This window comes from Cygnus olor, chromosome 1 (assembly GCF_009769625.2).
Source record: "Cygnus olor isolate bCygOlo1 chromosome 1, bCygOlo1.pri.v2, whole genome shotgun sequence".
In the NCBI taxonomy this organism is placed as follows: domain Eukaryota; kingdom Metazoa; phylum Chordata; class Aves; order Anseriformes; family Anatidae; genus Cygnus; species Cygnus olor.
Window position 1 is genome coordinate 69468209 of NC_049169.1, and position 17843 is coordinate 69486051.

At 36.9% G+C, this 17843-nt stretch overlaps 1 long non-coding RNA gene across 2 annotated transcripts in view; it reads left to right on the forward strand.

Annotated features, from left to right (window-relative positions):
• The first annotated feature begins 8344 nt into the window (after positions 1–8344).
• Positions 8345–17843, forward strand: part of LOC121073416 — a 47920-nt gene continuing 38421 nt past the window's right edge. The window contains exon 1 of one of the 2 annotated variants that reach the window (XR_005821703.1): positions 8345–8644. This is a non-coding gene — a long non-coding RNA (uncharacterized LOC121073416). Of the gene's footprint in view, positions 8645–8746; positions 8811–17843 lie in introns of those variants that run through there. The other variant, XR_005821699.1, reaches the window with a different exon arrangement.

The window sequence follows — 17843 nt, forward strand, 5'->3', positions numbered from 1 at the left end:
ACCTGGAAGACCTTGTTAGTAGAGACTGGGTCAAAAAAGACTGGGTCAAAAAAGGCAGCGGGAACTTCTAGTCTGCCTACTGTCACTGAATCACCTTTTCCTTTCAGTAATAAGCCCACATTTTCTGTGTTCAGCCTTTGACTTTGGCAACTACATTCCCCAGAGTTTTCTCTAGAAAGTCTAGTTCTTTTTGAGCTAGACTTTCCCTCTAATTGTAGCTGTTGAAGTCTCAAAATCTTTATGTTCAGAGTCTTTTTGAGTACTTTATTTTGGAGTCTGAACAATTCTTTTAACTTACTTTTGTGTATGTATATGTAAAAAATTGATATGCTTTCTCACAGCAACATTCTGAATTGATTGAAAGTGATTTCACAACCTTGGCTATAAATGTCATGAAAGTATTTACACTGCAAATATGTTCTTATGGTACGCCTATTCTAGAGACACAATCCAAATTCTGCCTATGGAAAAACTTGAGATGCTTTCCAGAAGGAAGTTGTTTGTAACTGTAAGTTTCAATGTGAGCATTCAAACAATACAAAATATAAAACACTTTCAAAACAAAAGATGTTTTAGTTGTTTTTAAAGATGGCATGTAGAGTTCTCATGTACGTATTTGGTAAAACACATATCATGTCTTCCCATATATTCATACAGTACTTAGCCTGGTAAGATATTATTCCATTTAATGAATTTGCTCCTCCCATATACCCAGAATTATTTCACCACTGTGTATGTAGGCACCTGTTCTAAATTGTTTTCAATGACCCTAATTAGGCTTATTTAAAATTCTAAATTGTTGCTTTCTGCCTTTATTTAGAATCAGATTCCCTTTTTTGTTTTGTTTTCAGAAATTACAGGGGTTGTAAACAAAGATCCATGCGTTAACAATTGCTATGGTAGCTATAAGCAATATGCATTACTTCCATGATGTTCTTCCGGTTGCAAGAAATTTGTTTCTATGCCTGTCTCAGTACTTTGCTGTGTGAAGTTAAAATTTTAAACTAACTGCTTATTACTAAATCATTGCTAAAAGATTAGAGTAATAACTACCTTCTTAATGGTTTAAGAGTGCAGCCAAAACTAACAAACCACTTCACTATAGGAAAACTTGTACACTTTGATATACACCATAAAAAAAGTTATCAACTTTTTTTTTTTTTCCTTTAAAATGGGCTTTGGGTTTTGACTTTTTAAAAGATGCTAGGCTGAAAAACATCCTGTCTTTCCTTTTCGTGGATACTTGTGTATGTGAGTGAGTACATCTTCCAAAACATATGAAGTCCATATTCACTGACAGAAAAGAATCATATCTTTAGTACTGGCCACTCATTTAGTCAACCTGACCTTTGGCATGCAGCTCTCTTCTTGGAGTTGAGAGCAAATATGGAATGGGAATCAATGAACTCAAGTTTTGATCATCCATTCAACTGAAAGGAGAGCGTACTGTACATGAGCCCCATTTCAGACTGTGGAAATTCAGCTTTCAACACTTTAAGGGCTAGAGACCTGCTTTGGCACTGGCAGGGCATTATGGTCCTTCCTTTCCTCTGCATTCCTCTGGTTTCCTTCCTCCATTTCTGTTGGTGAAGGAGGAACTGAGGCTCAGCACAGAGGGCCCTTCGAGTGTAAGGAACGTGGTCTGCAATGCTCAGCCAAGTATAAACTACAAAGATACAACTCTCCTTTAATCTCTAAATTTTCAGCCAGCAGCATTTTATTCCATACAACTTTAGTGTCCAACATGATGCAGACCTATTCTTTAGGGGAGTGTGGAGGTCGTACCACAGAACTACTGATAGTGCTAAAAACTTACCAGAATTATATAGCACCCATCTGTTGTTACAATACTGTGAATGACTGTGTGAGGCTCAAGACAATTGAACCAAACTCCCTGTGTAAGCAGAACTTTCTGACAGAGTTAGCAGTAGTTTTATCACCACCCTGATTAAAGAAACATTATCTTAGTAAATGTTTCTTGTCTGATAGCACCAGTTTATAATGTTGGTTCACTCAGTATCAAAGTGCTTTAATGTTCACTCAAACTCATTGATGAGGAAGAATGCTAGGAAGCAAAATAAGTGGCCAAACAAGTGTGTGCTGAAGGTACTTAATATCTTAGTTTCATTTTATTATCAATAGTCAGCACTCAATAATGGGTTATGCATATTTCAAATCCAAATGACTAATTGGTAAGTTATTCATTCTGATTGTCTCCAATTTCATTTCACTTAACAGACGTGATTGCCAGATTCCAGGAACATAACTTGCAACCAACTAACTAATACTGTGGAAGAGTTACTACTGAGAAATTTGCTTAGGGATAAGAAATACATTGTAGTTTCGTACAGAGGCCATTTTTTGCATGACATGGTTATAATAACCCACTTTGGTGGCAGCAATAATCCCCAGCGGAATACAGAATATTATTATCTTTTTGTTAGCCTCCTGGTTTTATAATTAATTTTAAAAAATTAATCCCTGCATAGTTGTTTTCCAAGGAAGAACATTATTTCACAGAATGATCTAAGATGTTTGTTTCACAGAAGATTTTTCTGCATTTTACTTATGTTTCTTTTTTCTCATTTCAGTCATGGAGATCACTGAATCAGGCTTTTGTGAAAACTGACAGCATGTGGTGATTTAACCTTTTGTATTCCATGATTTGTGTATCTTTCCTACCATCTGACAACTATAAGGCACAGTGTTCCTTCAGTTTATTCATGAAAAAAGTTTACACATTTTTGTGTAACGTATGTAACATGTAATGTATGTAATGTTACACGTTTTTGTGTAACATATGTCTTTTTGTTGTTTTGATTTTAAGTGAATGTACTTATAGAAACCTGATTTTGAAAATCAAGATGTTTATATCCTTACATTATAGAGAATTATTAAAAATAAATGCTTCCTGTATTCATTATGGCTTAGAGATAAAAACAACTAGGTGAATTACTGCCAGTGAAATACTCCAGCTTTAACAAAGGTTTTCTCTAATGATGATAGTAATTACAGCTGAGTATGTTCCAGGACTTCAAATTCTCAGGCACACATTTCATCCATGCTGTCACTTGAGATATTTAGATTTCAGATTTTTAAGATGATATAGCTGACCATGTATTTTTTCATGGTGATTGGAACAAGTAAATATGAGATCAAAGCACTTTGTTACCATCTCAAGATGCTGACAAATAGCAACATCAGAATGGTGTGGAACAGATGGATGTTCTCATTTGTTTACCAGGTGAGTAATTTCTCTCCAAATGGAAGGCTTCCAGCTCAGCTTTGTGGCAGAGCAGCATAGTGTAGTGTGAAGTGTAGAATATTATGTCTTAATCTACTTTCAACTTAGTTTACAGGGTTGGGGAATAACCAGTTAATGATCAAGAAAATGAGACGATCACCTATACAGAGGGAAGGAAGCCAGGTATCTGAGGGTATCAGAGTTTGTGAGAAACTTTGTGATATACTGTCTCTAGTAATATTGCCACTGAGAGATTTGGCTATAGTTTATTGACTTATTTTGTTAAATTAATACTATTTTGAGATGATAATGTTTCACAGAAAAATGCATCTGGTTTGGGGGTAGAGGGTAAGAGTTCTTACAAGTTTGTTCTTTTTATGGATGGCATTATTATAGTAAGTTCTCTCTGGTTTTATTTTCTTATTTCAAATCTCATGGAGTAAAACCAACTCTGCCTGTGGGCTTTTTACACTGGACTTGTTACCAAAGTAATTAAACACAGGGCACTGCAGTTCAATTCCTGTCTGTTAAAGTTTAATCCTCAGCCACTTTGTTCTCTTACATGCTTTGGACTACTGATACCATAAAGCTACAAGGCATCTGTTAAAATTAAATTGTAACAGACTGATATAATGTGTCTGAAACACCATGCAGAGTTAAGACCTATAGTCTGTTAGCGTGAATAATTACTACCTTGGGGAATTCAAATGTCTGCTCCACAGCACCAGCCTTAGCTCTGTTGCAGGCTTGCAGAGGTTATGGGCAGGCTGAGCTGCTCCACAAGATGCTCTTGGAAATCGCTGTACTTTTATGAAAGCCTCAGCTGGCACTGTTTTGTATGTTATTGTTAAAACAAACAAGCAAACCCAAATTCTGCAAATCTAGGAATAATCTGAAATATGAAAGTGGAGAAATATGAAAGATTGGAGTCCAAAATCTCAGCAAAGAATTCAGGTTCAGAACCAAGCTGCTGAATGAGGACGTCTTACAAAGGTAATATATCAAAAACTCTGGCTGTGTATACAAAAAGATACACTGAAAATGAAATCCAGTGAGGATTACAGTAGTAGATATTGTACTACACTGGTACCCAGATTCTTAAAGAACTCAGTTCATAAAGTATTAAACTGAGCAAAATATGGTAGTATCTTTACAGCTTTAGCAGCAGCAAAGATATTGAAGGTATACAAGGCATTGGACAATACTAACTACAGTGAACTGAGATGTTGTGCAAGATGGGCTGTTTAGAACCATACAGCTTCCTCTTGTGCTGAAAGATCTATTTGTTTCAGGACTTCAGAATACAGTTTAGTTTCCTGTTTCTAAAGCCTGAACTTATTAGAAGGAAAGCCCTGCCTTCCAGAGTGCTCCAAAAGAAAGCAAATGTTAATTTTATATATATATATATATATATTTATTTATTTTTTCTTGCTTAGAATGATTTAACATGGAAACCTAACTTATTGGGACTATACTAATCTTCCTCCCAAAGCGTCAACTTTGGACTGTGCTGCATGGCACTGATGCCAGTACTGAACAGATATCGTATCCAGGCAGTTTGAATGTTTGCTTTGCTTTGATTTCCAAAACTTGGTCAGGAATAGCTAGCACATCAGCATACACATGTGCCAGATCTACAGGAGGGTGACAGGACTCTCTGACTAGTTTTGTAGCAGGGTTATTTGGTAAGGTTGTGGGGTGGGTTTTTTTTTTTTGTTGATTGGTGGGTTGGTTTTTGTTTGCTTGCTTGCTTACTTGTTTTCCCCCTGCAAACTACTGTAGCAGGATAATCCTTGTACTATCAAAAACAGCTTTGAGTGGTAGTGAACTTACCAAGAGCCTGATAATCAAAAATGGTACCACTGAGAGTTGTTTGTTTGCTGTTATCAGTGTAAACAGTTTCTTTTAAAAGTGAATCCAAATATCCAAGCCCTCTCGGGAATGGAACAGCATGTGTCTTTAAGGAGAAATATAGGGTCCTGTTTCCCAGATTTTGGTCTGAAACAGAACTTTGAACTGCACTCTGGCCTCAAAAGAGCAGGAAAAGACTAGTGGTATTATTCTTAGAAAGAGATAAAGGACTAGTGGTATAAGTTTTAGAAAGAGATTTTTTTGTGTGTGTGTGTGTGTAAGTGCTGGATTCAAATGAGTTGTTTGTACCTGGAGGTTTTCCTTCTAAACTCAATTGAAAGGTACTAACCTAACCCAAAGAAAAATGGAGAGTAGGGTTGCGCAATGGGATGAGTTTCTCTATTCTTTTGTTTGTTTTATGGAATGAAGCGTGATTATTTAATTTAGAATCCATTTTGTAGAGTTATTAGGCATACTGGTAAGAAAATAGGGATGTGAAAAGATGTGAAAACCAAGGCTGTGGGACAGAGTATGGGAAAGGGCATTGTTTAAAGTTGAGACAAGAAATAAAGTTATAAGATGCACCCCAACAGTTCTGCAGTGGCAGAATTATGCTAAGTGCATCAGGCTCACTGAAACATGACAAAAAGCTCTTTAAGTTGTGTGACTTTTTACAAAAGGCTGCTTGAAGTATCTGAGGAAGTAGCCAGAAGTAGAGTAATACAATGAGTCTCTTATAACTACCAGCCAGGTTGATTTTGTATGCATTGTGTATTGTAGTTATCATCTACAGGACAGAATGTTAAGCTAAACAGCTTATTGAAAGTGAGGTGGCAAGTGTCATGAAATAGCATATGCAATAATTCTGATATGCACTGCCACTTTTATGAGCCTTGTGCATATCAAGAAATCCAAACGAAACAAAGATATTTTCGTAGTAAAATAATTGAGAATAAGGAAGGCCTGCTAATTTCATCTGGGATTGCTGGTACAAACTGAAGACACAAGCATCCTGATGTTAAAGGGAAAAGTAACTAATTGTTGAGCAGGACATTAATGAATAAGAACATATATATATATATATATATGTGTGTATATATATATATATTTGTTTTGTTTTGCTTTCCACACAGCTTTGGAAAACATAAAAGCAGATTCCTAAGACAAAGGACACAAACTGGTACTCCCAGAAGAAACGTGAAATATTAAAAGTGACTTTTTAATGCTTCAGCTCAGTTTGAGAGGAGATTAGTTTCTAAGTAGATAACCTGCTAGTCTTAATAAACTGGACTCCTCCTTTGTGTTGTTTTCTGCTGCCACGCTTTATTATTTCTGTGTTCATGGCAAAATTTTGAGAAATAGAAATGATGTTACTGACAAACTGAATTGTTTCTGTTTAAGAACAGACGTTTTTTATACGACATTTATTAAGAACTATGGATTTTTGAATACTTGTTTAGGAAAATTTAAAACAGCACATTAGCACATTAAAATGTGTTTATCTCAGTAGAAACTAGTTTTCAAGAACCTCATACATTTATTAATATATAATGAATTTAGTTGCATGATATAACCAGTATTTTCAAGTTATTCAAATGAAGTCTGGGGAGAAGAAATACTTCCTGAAATAACCCCCACAATATCTAAGCATCTTTTGTTTATAGATAATATCTTCCTATCTCTTCCAATAATAAAGATACCACAATAAAATTTACATAATAAAAATACATCTTTTTGTTTTGCTTTTCCTATAAGACAGAAGCAAAGTATGGAGGAAACTCAGTCAATCATCCTAAAGATTTAGCAGGCCCATATGAACAGAGGGAGAGTAAATAAAATACCAGTGGGGATTTATCATCGTTGGCTGGGCTTTATCTGTCAAGATATACTCCCTGCCATGAGTCTGGTTAATGCACCTTGCAGCTTGGTCCCTGCATCTAGACTGAATTCTGGTGGATGTCAGCTCTCAGTACCATGGCAGAAGGTAGCTAAATACAAATGCCGACTTTTGAAGGTGTTGTGCTGTACCAGAAAACATTTCAGGTCAATTGAATAAAACAACAGTGTTCATTTTTGGTTAAAAATAAGTAAAGAAGTTTTCTTTTGGTTTTCCTGTAAAGTTGTTTGTTTTAAAATTACTTTCACTGCAGATTATTTCAGTTTTGAGGATGCAACATTTTTTTGTTAAAGGAGTTATTCCCTAAGCCTGTTTGGTTCCTGAAATGGTAATCATCTCAAAAAGTAATTCTGTCTCTGGTAAGTGAGAGGTCCAGTAATACGTCTTAGGTAACATAGATAGTGGGTACAGTTTGTGTAAGCACAAGAATGATGGCTTTTATGAATTGCAACTGACATGAGCTTCATAGGTGACAAATCCAAGAACGCATCAGTCTGATAACCTGCTGGAAACTATTGATAAAATGGGAGGGTGGTTAGATGTTGTACTGTTTTTTTTTTGTTTTGTTTTGTTTTTTGTATGATAGGTGTGGATTTAAACTTATTTTGACTATAAACTACAAGTCTTGGCTGACTAAGCTTAATTCCAGTGAGAACAGCTAGCTCTGAGAAAATAAACAAAAAAGACAGTACTTGTTCTCTAGTTCTAACTAGTAGGACCAAAATAAGGGTTAATATTAAATGAGATCTTCAGCCATGAGGTAAACAGAAATGAATATGGCCGTGTCATAAGGAACATCTTAGTTATATTTGTGAAGCCAAAATAGGAACCTGCTGGAAATGCTAACTCATCTTCTAGTGACTGTCTTACAGTTTTCAGCAGAACAGGTGGTTAAAGCCCACTTGCAAGATGTATCATGAGAGTAATTTATAATGTCTGTGTAGTGTTTATCAGAATATAAATATATGAAAGATAAAATGTGCATACAAAAGATAAAACACAAAGACAGTTAAGTAAGCTGTGCTGCCTAAAAGTTAAACATCTTCAAAGAGAAGTATTGTAAGGCAAGCAATTTCAGACAACAACAGACAATTGTCAACTCTATAAAATAGTTTTAGGTGTTGGCATCTCTCATCCTATTGCATTGACTTTCACAAGTCTAACTAGCAGCTTATATGCTAATGTAACTTCAGCAGTTAATTGAGAAAGATGAAGAAAACCAGGTCAGCTGATTGTTCCAGCCGTTTGGGCTGAGAGGTGCCATATGGAAAGGACTTAAATCTATTACAAGAGAGAAAAGTGAAATACATGCATGTGTGATTGTTTGTGTTTTCTGGGGAGAAGGGGTTTTGCTTTCTCTTTTGCTCCCCTCCCCTCCAATTCTTTAATGTTTTATTCATTCTAGGAAGATGCCAGAACATATATGGATTTTTATTTATTTATTTTTTTTAAGTTAATTTTGACCAGTCATCAGTGCTTAGTACGAGATGGACGATGATGGCTTTGGCTAAATTATGAGCCCTTTTGCTTGAAGCTCTGGCTCCACAGGTGATCACCATCTGATGTCAGCAGAAAAGGAGAAACTTCGTATACTGATCAGTGGTCATTGCTTCTTCCTTCTCTTGGGAAACTCAACTTTTCAGGAAACGCAGGTACAGGTATTGCTCACGAAATGTTTGTGGAATGTTGACAGGAAAGTCAGGTGCTGTTTTATGTTGATATTTCCTTACTGTTTAAACCTGTGAGCAGGTTTCAGTTGAGTTACTTGCACTTCTTGGCTCAGAAAGTCTGGATAGCAGTCCAGGTGCCACACAGATGGTGAGTTTGATCTTTTAATATGTGCTCTTAAAATCCTGATGGTACTATTAAAGCTATTGTTTGTCTTACCTCAAGAGGACAATAAATTCTTTTTCAGGACTAGGAAAAAAACAAACAAAACAAAAATCAAAAAACAGTAAACTTGAAGTGTTGTTGTGCTATGTGAAGTGTAAGGCTGATTCTAGAGAACAGTGTTCAAAAGTTTTTTTGTTGTTGTTTTGTTTTGTTTGTTTGTTTTTTAAATCTTATTCCTGATGTGTGCGCTATTCAGGTCTTTTGCAGAGGGTTCATTTTGTCTTCCATTACATTATTTGCTGGAATGGCTTTAAGGCTGGTAAGAATGCTAATGAAAAGTAAGTAGTTGAGATATCTTTCACATATGGGTGAATTTATCATTTGCTTTCTTTCTCAGATGGTTCCACCCTAGTCTCTTGGGGAATATCTGCCTATTCTTGGTAGTCTGAAAATTAGGGAAAAATTGAATTTTTTCCTCTGTGACTAGAAACGTTTTCATGCATATTTCTGTAGCTTGGGAATACAACCAGGTTTGAAGCAATCTTTGGGTGATACCAATTGAACAGTGGTCAGGATAGCTTTCTTTTATTTAAACTTGACTATAGTTGGTAATTGGTCTTCACGTTTGACTGCCAGATTACTTCCCTCCCCCCTTCCCCCCCAGTCATGTCTCTGCCATCTGAGAATCTGACTGCTCTAGGCCTTCTTGTTAGTTGAAGATAGTTGGTTATTAGCTGAAGTATTAAGTCATTCAGTTTGCTAACTCTGAAATTTTCAGTGGACTCTGAGATTTTTCAGTCTTGTTCTGAGAGCTCCTATGTAATTTCATAATTGACTATGCTTCTGCATACTAGTTTAGGATAGAAATGTTAAAGCTGGTATTTCTTTGATTTAAGGGAACCTATGAGCATCTGTGAACATTGGAAAATTTCTTCTGATCTCGTGTTTGTTTGTTTGTTTTACTTAAGATATTGTCAGCAATATTTATGGGGGTTATTAGTCCCTATGGGTTTAAGGGCATATCAAATATGCCCAGAGCACAGGATAAATGTGTGTTTGTCATCACCTGAACCTGAAGAACAGGTATGGTAATGATGAATGAAAGTGCACAAATGAAATTATGCTTTAAAATGCTTCTTGGATCAGAGCTTGAAAACTGGAACTATGCTTAACACTCAGCTATGCAGGCATTTCTTCATTATTATGGTGCATAGTCAATATAGCCATCAGAAAGTGTACGTATAGGTATCTGTGAGTCCAGCAGTACAGGATGCAGCATCCCATGAATTGTCATTGCTTTTCAAAGAACAAAACTTGTCACTTTTGACAGACAGTCTTCACTTTATAAAACTCAGAGTGTAGAAAAAAGTGTGGAACAGGATCTTTGAAGTGCACGGCTCTAGCTAGTTTTTTTTCTTTGTTTGCTCATTCAAAATATAATTCTAAATGATGCCATAATTTCATTTTACATTATATAGAAAAAATAATGGTAAAAAACTTTTGCTGATAATTAAAATAAGCAAACAGATATGATCTGTGATGGAAACCCCAGAACTTCTGAGTTGAGAATTGTCTGATTTAAAGCTTTCTGTTGGCTTCCGCCTAGGAAAGGGGATGGTAAAGAGTCCTAAATGTAACTCTTACCCCCAGGCTTTGCTTATGACTGTATCTAGCTCTGACTTGCACAGAACCATAAATATAAAGCCCATTAAATACGAAGACCTACAACTGGATCCATGAAATCAGTTGCATGCAAAAAGTCAATGGTGCTTAACTGTCAATTTTGATCATGGGATGGAGGCCAATATTTTTTCTTTAAGTATTATATAAGTGCACTTTCAGAAACCTCCCTGTCTGCATTTTGGAACTGAGTAGGGTCCTATTTTAATTTTCAGATGGAGTGGAATTATTTCAGGAGGACCTCTATTCTGGCTTTTGATTTAGCTCAAGAGGCTGCAGACTCAAGCCAATGGCATTTCTCTGTATGTCTGTAAAAGAGTAACTTCCAAACATCACATCTGATTGCTTGCAAAACTTTAGGGAAAGTTGCAAGCTTTGATAGCCAGAACCTTGTTGATTTCACAGAAAAGTGCTAAGAGAAAATGGGAGACACATGGAGCTTCTGTTCTCTCTCAAGTACAGCTGTAATTTGTCTCATTAAATCAAAGACCTGATTAACGGCCCCACTATAACAAAGGAGAAATGCTGACTGCTTCTCATAGTAGTTTAAAGTGTTGTTATTCCAATTAACTGCCTCCTGGAAAAGTATAGATGGTGGGAGATGGAGGGAGAAAATGGGAGATGCTAGGAAGTGTGGAACAGTAGTTTGGGGAGCGTTAGAATATCCTTCCTAGTAAAGAGAGAGAAAACAGTTCAAATGCCAGCAGGGAATGAAAGAGTGAATGAGTGTGCAGAGCCAAGGTAAGAGAGAAGTGTTATAGGACAAAAATGGGTAGCACAAAAGGTAGTTTCTCTGGCCCTTGTGGACCAGAGAAATGTGGAGGTTCAGCTTTCAGGAAGGAAGAAATATGGGGTGAGGTTCATGTAAGGAGGCTGTAAGGTGCAGAGCATGTTGGTGGTCTGAAATGTGGGAAGTTTCTATAAGGTGCACTTGAAGGATGCTGTGCTGGTGATGAGGAGGAGCTGTGCTGCCCTGGGGGAACTCACTGCTGAAATTGGACAGTGCAAGGGAATGGGGAGAAATTCTGCCATCTTCGCTGGGGCAGCAGAAGAGACAACAATGTGGAAGGCAGAGAATCTTTGGGAGGGAAGAAGGAGGCTTTGTAAAAAATCTGATCTGAACTGATGGGAAACTGTGGAGGAGAGACTTGGGAGGAAAGCAAGAAACCTCTATGGCATGTTGCAAGCTCAGCTTACAGAAGCTACAGAGTGTATGACCCTCTCGTTAACTTCATTTCACAATGTTCCCTGCATGCTTTGTGCAGCTTCCAAGTAACACATGACATCAGCAATCTTAATAAAAACCACCTGCTTGGTACTTTTTATGTTCAACTCTGTAAACTTTCTTAGTCCAAAATATCCAGTGCTATCAGTAACAGGAGTATAATTAGTTTTCTCTAAATTTGCTGAACTTTGTTAAATGGGTTCTTTCCTTAAGGAGAGAAATGTGAATTTATGCACTTTAGCTCTACGTATTTGAAAATCATCTTTTGGCTGTACAGCCTTTTACACTGAAATACACCTAGTCTACTTCTACCAGGTTTACGGCCTGTGTTTCAAGGATGAATGAATGGCCCCTGTGCACCCGGGAAGTATAGGGTGTAAATGGCCATTGATCTAATGGGAAGAATGTTCAACACACCTAAGAAGATCTCTTTAAACTTCAGGTGGCCTGGAGTCTTTCAAGTCATACAAGAAACTATGTTTGTACATCCTTCAGCACAAGGAAGAAGTTGCTGTGAGCCAGAGGCAATTAATATCAGCAGTTAAAGCAACTGGTTCAAGAAAAAATTGCTTAGCTCTCCGCTATTGTGTTCCAAGACAACAAAGGTTGTAATGATCCTGTCTGTTAAATATTAGTTTAGTACCCCTCAAATACATAACACAGTATAAGAAGGATCACTTTTTTTTTTTTCCCCTGGTTTACTTTGACAAGCTTGTTCCTTTTTTTTTTTTTTTTTTAATTTTGACCAAAGTTTACAAAGTTCTCAGGAGAAAATAGATGTGCTCTTCTGCAGGGGCCTGTGTGTTTTTGAGGAGTCTGAGTTTTCATTACAGAGCCACAGCCAGAAGTCAGAGCTCCTTCCTGTGGCTCCCTTCCTTTCCAGTTTAATCTTTTACTAATAACTAAAGAGAGCTTTCCTCAAGGTAGATTCACTGTTTTAAGTGAATGGAGCCATTGGTAGGAGCCTTCTGAACAACTTTTTGCCTTACCACAAAAGATTCATGCATAAGTCTGGTTTCTGAAAATTTATTTTAGGACAGGGAAGAAGGTCATGACCCTGAGATTTTAATGTTTAAGTCAACAGAATATCTTTGTGATCTAGCTAGGACAAATGGAAGGTCATTGGGCAGCACTAGTCGTGTTGCTAATTTTCCAGAGTGCATTTTTCTGAACTTGGAAGAAAAAGATTTGCCTGAAGGGATACATAACTATGGGGGCACGTGAACAACTTTTTAACTTGAAAGTTCTGTTTATTAAGAGACAGAAATAAAATAAGTGGCTTTCCATAGAGATTGGTGGTGAGAAGAAGGCCTGAGGCTGACCTAAGTGCACTTCCCAGTAGGGCCTGTGGCACGGCAGGGAAGCCTTGAAATCTGCTGCCAGAGCTTGAGGCCTCAAGTAACACAGCCCTCGTGCCATCTTGTGCTGTCAGTGAAGGCCAAGGACCTGTCATGCTGCCTTTGCAGTCATTGTAGGAGTCAAGCTTAACATGTGGGGCTCAGTCTGGAAGTTAAAAGCGGATGAGATGCTGTTTCCCCAGTCTCCCTTGAACCACGTGCAGTGTGGGAACAATGTCTCTGTCCTTGAGTGAGGATTTCTAGTTCAAGTCTTTTGGAAAGAAATGGAGTAAACTGATTTTCATTTGCACTTAGTTTGTAATCGATGCTGCCTGCCTTTGCTGCCATCGTATAATCTCCAGTGTCTTTCAGGTTCTGTTGAGGACAGACCATGAGGGCATTATGACACCTAGTACAAAGCAACAAAATTATTATAGATGAACATGTACATATATAAATGCCTCAGACTTTATAATCTACTTTTTCCACTTCCCCCACCCCTTCCTTTTTTTCACATTGACATGTGGGTAGCAGTAGTGTAGAACAGAGATGTATATTTTTGTCTGTTCAGGACATGAGAAAGGGCACAGAGCTTTCTGTTTCAGCAGCTGTTCTCAGAAGCCAGCATGCTAACTGCATTTATTTATTAGTGGGTTGTTTTGGATAGGATTTTTTTTTCCCAGAGTAACTTGTTGCAGTTCTGCTGTAATCAGTGGACATGCTTTCACTTTCTTACACCAACAAAGCAATTGACCCAAGAGAATTTCTTGGATTATTCTCCTTTGACCTTCAGATTCCCCAGGTTAAGTGTTTTGTTTGTTTGTTTGTTTGTTTGTTTTCCTACATGGCTCCTCCATTATCATCTAGCTCTGAATGCATCCTCTTGGTATGTGGAATAGCAGAAGTATACATCCCGTGTTTTCTGAGGACATGGAATGTAACTTTCAGAAATGAATTTGTTGCTCCTCTAATCCAGAAGCTGTTGAAATAATTACATCTGGGTGAAAAATGAAAATATATTACAGTCAAAGAAAAATTGCAGATTCTTTTTACACCAATCACAGTTTCTAATGCTTCTGTAATTTTCACTTACGTGTATGTGAATTTATTAGTAATCTAATGAAATGTATAAATTTGCCTGTCTGAACTCCTAGGTAGAAGCTATCTGAAAGTTTCCTAAATTGTTCAAATATTCAGACCTAACCTTATTTTTCTGTGATGTATACATATATATATTGAATTTGTGTATCTTCACTTCTCTAATTTCCAGTAGTTCATCCACCTGAAAACAGCATCTTTCTCTGCAAAGGTTTACTCACAGCAAGAGCAGCTGTGTCTCTTCTGAACAGCAGAAGAAATGTTACGCCTGTGTTAAGAAAGCTCAAGTTGAAGCCTGACTCTCCTTCTCCCTTCCTGTTCAAATAGTGACTTCTTGATTATTTTTTTTTTCCTGTTTACAAGTCATTCTGGTGCACCCCTATTTCCAAATTTCTGTGTTATTATCAGGAGTAATGGGTCCTTCTGAAAGGGGGGGGGAAGGGGGAGTGTGAAACCTTGGCCCTCTTCTTTCCAGCTGTTCAGGCCTTAAGACAAAAATGTCATGTACATTGCAACAAATTTTGAAAGCTAGTAACAGTGAAAAAATGTCATCAGAAGCTGTGCAGAAATACACAAGTGGAAATGACAACTTGAGGACTGATAGTGTTTTCTGACTCTTCTGGTGCTTTCTTTGTTTGTGGCATCTACTAGCACAGGATGGAGAAAGAGCTGGGGTCAATATACGCACCTCACAGCAGTTGGGGCTGTGCTGTTACCAGACCTCTCTGCTTTTAAGACTCCAGAGATAAGGTGGGGAAGAAAAGCATTAACTAGTGTATGAGTATATACTATATACCACTATATACCCACCTGTAAAATGGATACTTAAATGTGCCAACTTTCAGGAGTGGTATAGTAGCTCCTAAAATTACTCATGAATCTCATAGGGATGGTATGTGTCCTGGGGTCAAGTCTGCCAGAACAAGAGATCTTCTACTTGCTGTGTGATTTTAGCAAATACAGTTATTTGTGCTCTGCTTCCCCTTCATAACAGGTTTGTTGCGTAAAAACTTTAATAAAAAAAAAAAAGTCACAAATCTACATAAACATGCTCAAGACAATAGACTCTGAGGCTGTAAACACGTTTGTGACCTTATTAAGATGAAGAAGTTTTTGGAATGAGAAGAGGAAAAGCCTGTGATCTAATGAATACAGTTAGAGTAATAACAAAGGAAAACAGGAAAAAAATACCATCAACATAATTATTTTGGAAGTCTCACTTCTCTGTCCTACCCACTGCTGTGTCTTTATGACACCCTTTATTTCAGGATAGAATCCATGGTTCAGCGTAACTCAAATCCAGAAGTGTCATAACGCTGGAAAAAAATTGTATGCAATTAAAATGAACAAAACTGCACAAAATGAATTTTGCAATCCAGAGTTGTTATAAAATGGATGTCAATAAAAGCACTTCTGAGTATTATCAAAATGGCTCTTCCTAAAAGGATCATAGGTATGATGATTATTTGTTCAACTTATTTCCCATCAGTGTAGAAAGATGAATATATATATATGTATATAATGTTCTGTGGTTTTAGTAATTTAGTGTTGTTCTTTTCACTAATTAACAAGCAACTTCATACTACTTGTGATGAAGGTAGCATATGTAAGAAAAACTGAAAGAGAAGGAGTTTGGGGCAGCTTGTGTACATCAGCATTTGTTTAAATTAATAAACCTGCTGTTTTTTCAGCCCAGTTCCCTATTTTCCCTCTTTTCTCCCCAGAGAAAAATTCATGCTTCCTAACCCCCTGTGGGAAAGGGGTAGATGATGTCATTCTAGTGGCCAGATGGTCAGTTCACAAAATCCACTATCTCAGTCTTAACAGCATCAGAAAAGAAGCTCAGTCCTGAGCAGCCTGAAGGACAGCCCTGTGTGGCCAGTGAGGATGGATGCACACTGCTAGAGGTTTTTTCAGAAGTTGACCTGAAACTTCACAGACAACACTTGTTTTATAGAGAGCTGTTCATCTGACAGCTCTAGTTAAGTGGTGGCTTCTCCACTCTTCCTGATATACCAGCAAAAGGGATCTGAATAACCCCAACAGGGTGTACAGCTGATGCAGGGCCATACTTTTGCCCTAGCCTCTATAAATCTTTTGTGTACATAGGGCAAGAAAAAAAAATTAAATGCAACAAAAATGAAATGGAACAAAAGGAAATTTCTTTTAATTGAATCAGAGACACTGGTGGAAAAGTGATTTACGTCTACTTTACTGTGATGCAGTGGGAAGATGTTCTTACTGTTCAAGTCCACTTCATTCTAGCTTTTTTCCTTAGATACTGAATTATGCCTTTAGCTTTGTGTACTTCAGCTCTGTTTCACTGACATCAACCTTGTGCTGTTGCTGTTATTTTGCAGGCATAAAGTTTGGCTCACTGTATTTTCCCAGGCCTGAATTTAGCAAAGGCTTTTCCTCTTTTAAAAATCACTAAAGTGTGCTGGTGTGAAGATGCTTTGGAAAGAATGGCTTTTTCAAATCTTTTTTAGTCTATTGCCAAATTAAATATCTTTATAAAGGGCTTTGCAGGTTTTAATTATGTTTCTACAAAATCACTGAAATAAAGTACTAGTTTTGTGCATTTCCACACTTTTCGAAAAGGAAAGAGTGCTTATGGATCAACTGCAGAACTTAACATGTTTGTTCAAAAATATTTATATCATAAAATAATCCAAATCCTGCAATCCAAATCTACATTTAATGAGTGTACAATGTGTCTTCTAGTTTGTTTCTGCTGCTGGTGGTTTGTGACCGAAGTAAAGATTCACTTAAGTTGTAAATGAAATATAGCCCTGAAAGTATAGGTGACAAGGCAGTGCTAGATTTAATTCCCATTGCATGACTCACTTCATTTTCACATGTCTCTTTACACTTGATTGGATATACTGATATTTTAAATACGTTACAAATTTAATCAGAGGCATCAAATAGGATACTCAATTTTTAAATTACATCCAGGAAAACATCTGGGACTATAGAGTGGGAATTATTCTTGCATAAAAGATAGTTTCTATACTTTACTAGATTAATTGAATAAACAAAGTAATATTGAAGCTCCTCAGAAGTTTATACAGAAGGTGAACTCATGACATTTCCCAGATAGCAAAACAATGCATTGATCTTGAATAGACTTGTATGTTTTAATAACTTCAATGGATTGCTCCATTGGACTTTTTCCTCTGTAGTTTGAGAGTGCTCAGATGAGATCAAGAGGGGACTACTCTCATCTGAAAAATCATCTGGTAACAGGTTTGGGGGCTAAAAATTCAGTCTTGAAAGTTTTATTTACACAAGTATGTCTATTACCCTTTAAGAACTATATCTTAGAAAGTATTAGTCTCTTGAAGTGAAGTTGTTAATACAGTTATTGCTTTACCAAGATATAATACCCTGAAGGTATCTGACGCAATGTTGTTTTGCTTCCTATATAGTATATTTTCTGTCTCTGGTTTACAAAATGTACTTTTTTCTTGAAACCAAGCTCCAAGACATTACTTATTGTTTCTCCAGATTCCTTCCATATGGAAGACATGCTAGAGTATGATAAAGGTACACAAATCATGAGGATTAGTCCAATATTCTTTTGAGGTGACTAGCTAATTTCAGATAGCTCAGAAATGGCCTTCTCCACAGTTAAATCTATATCATGGTTACTTTTCTATTTTTTTATTTTTGTTT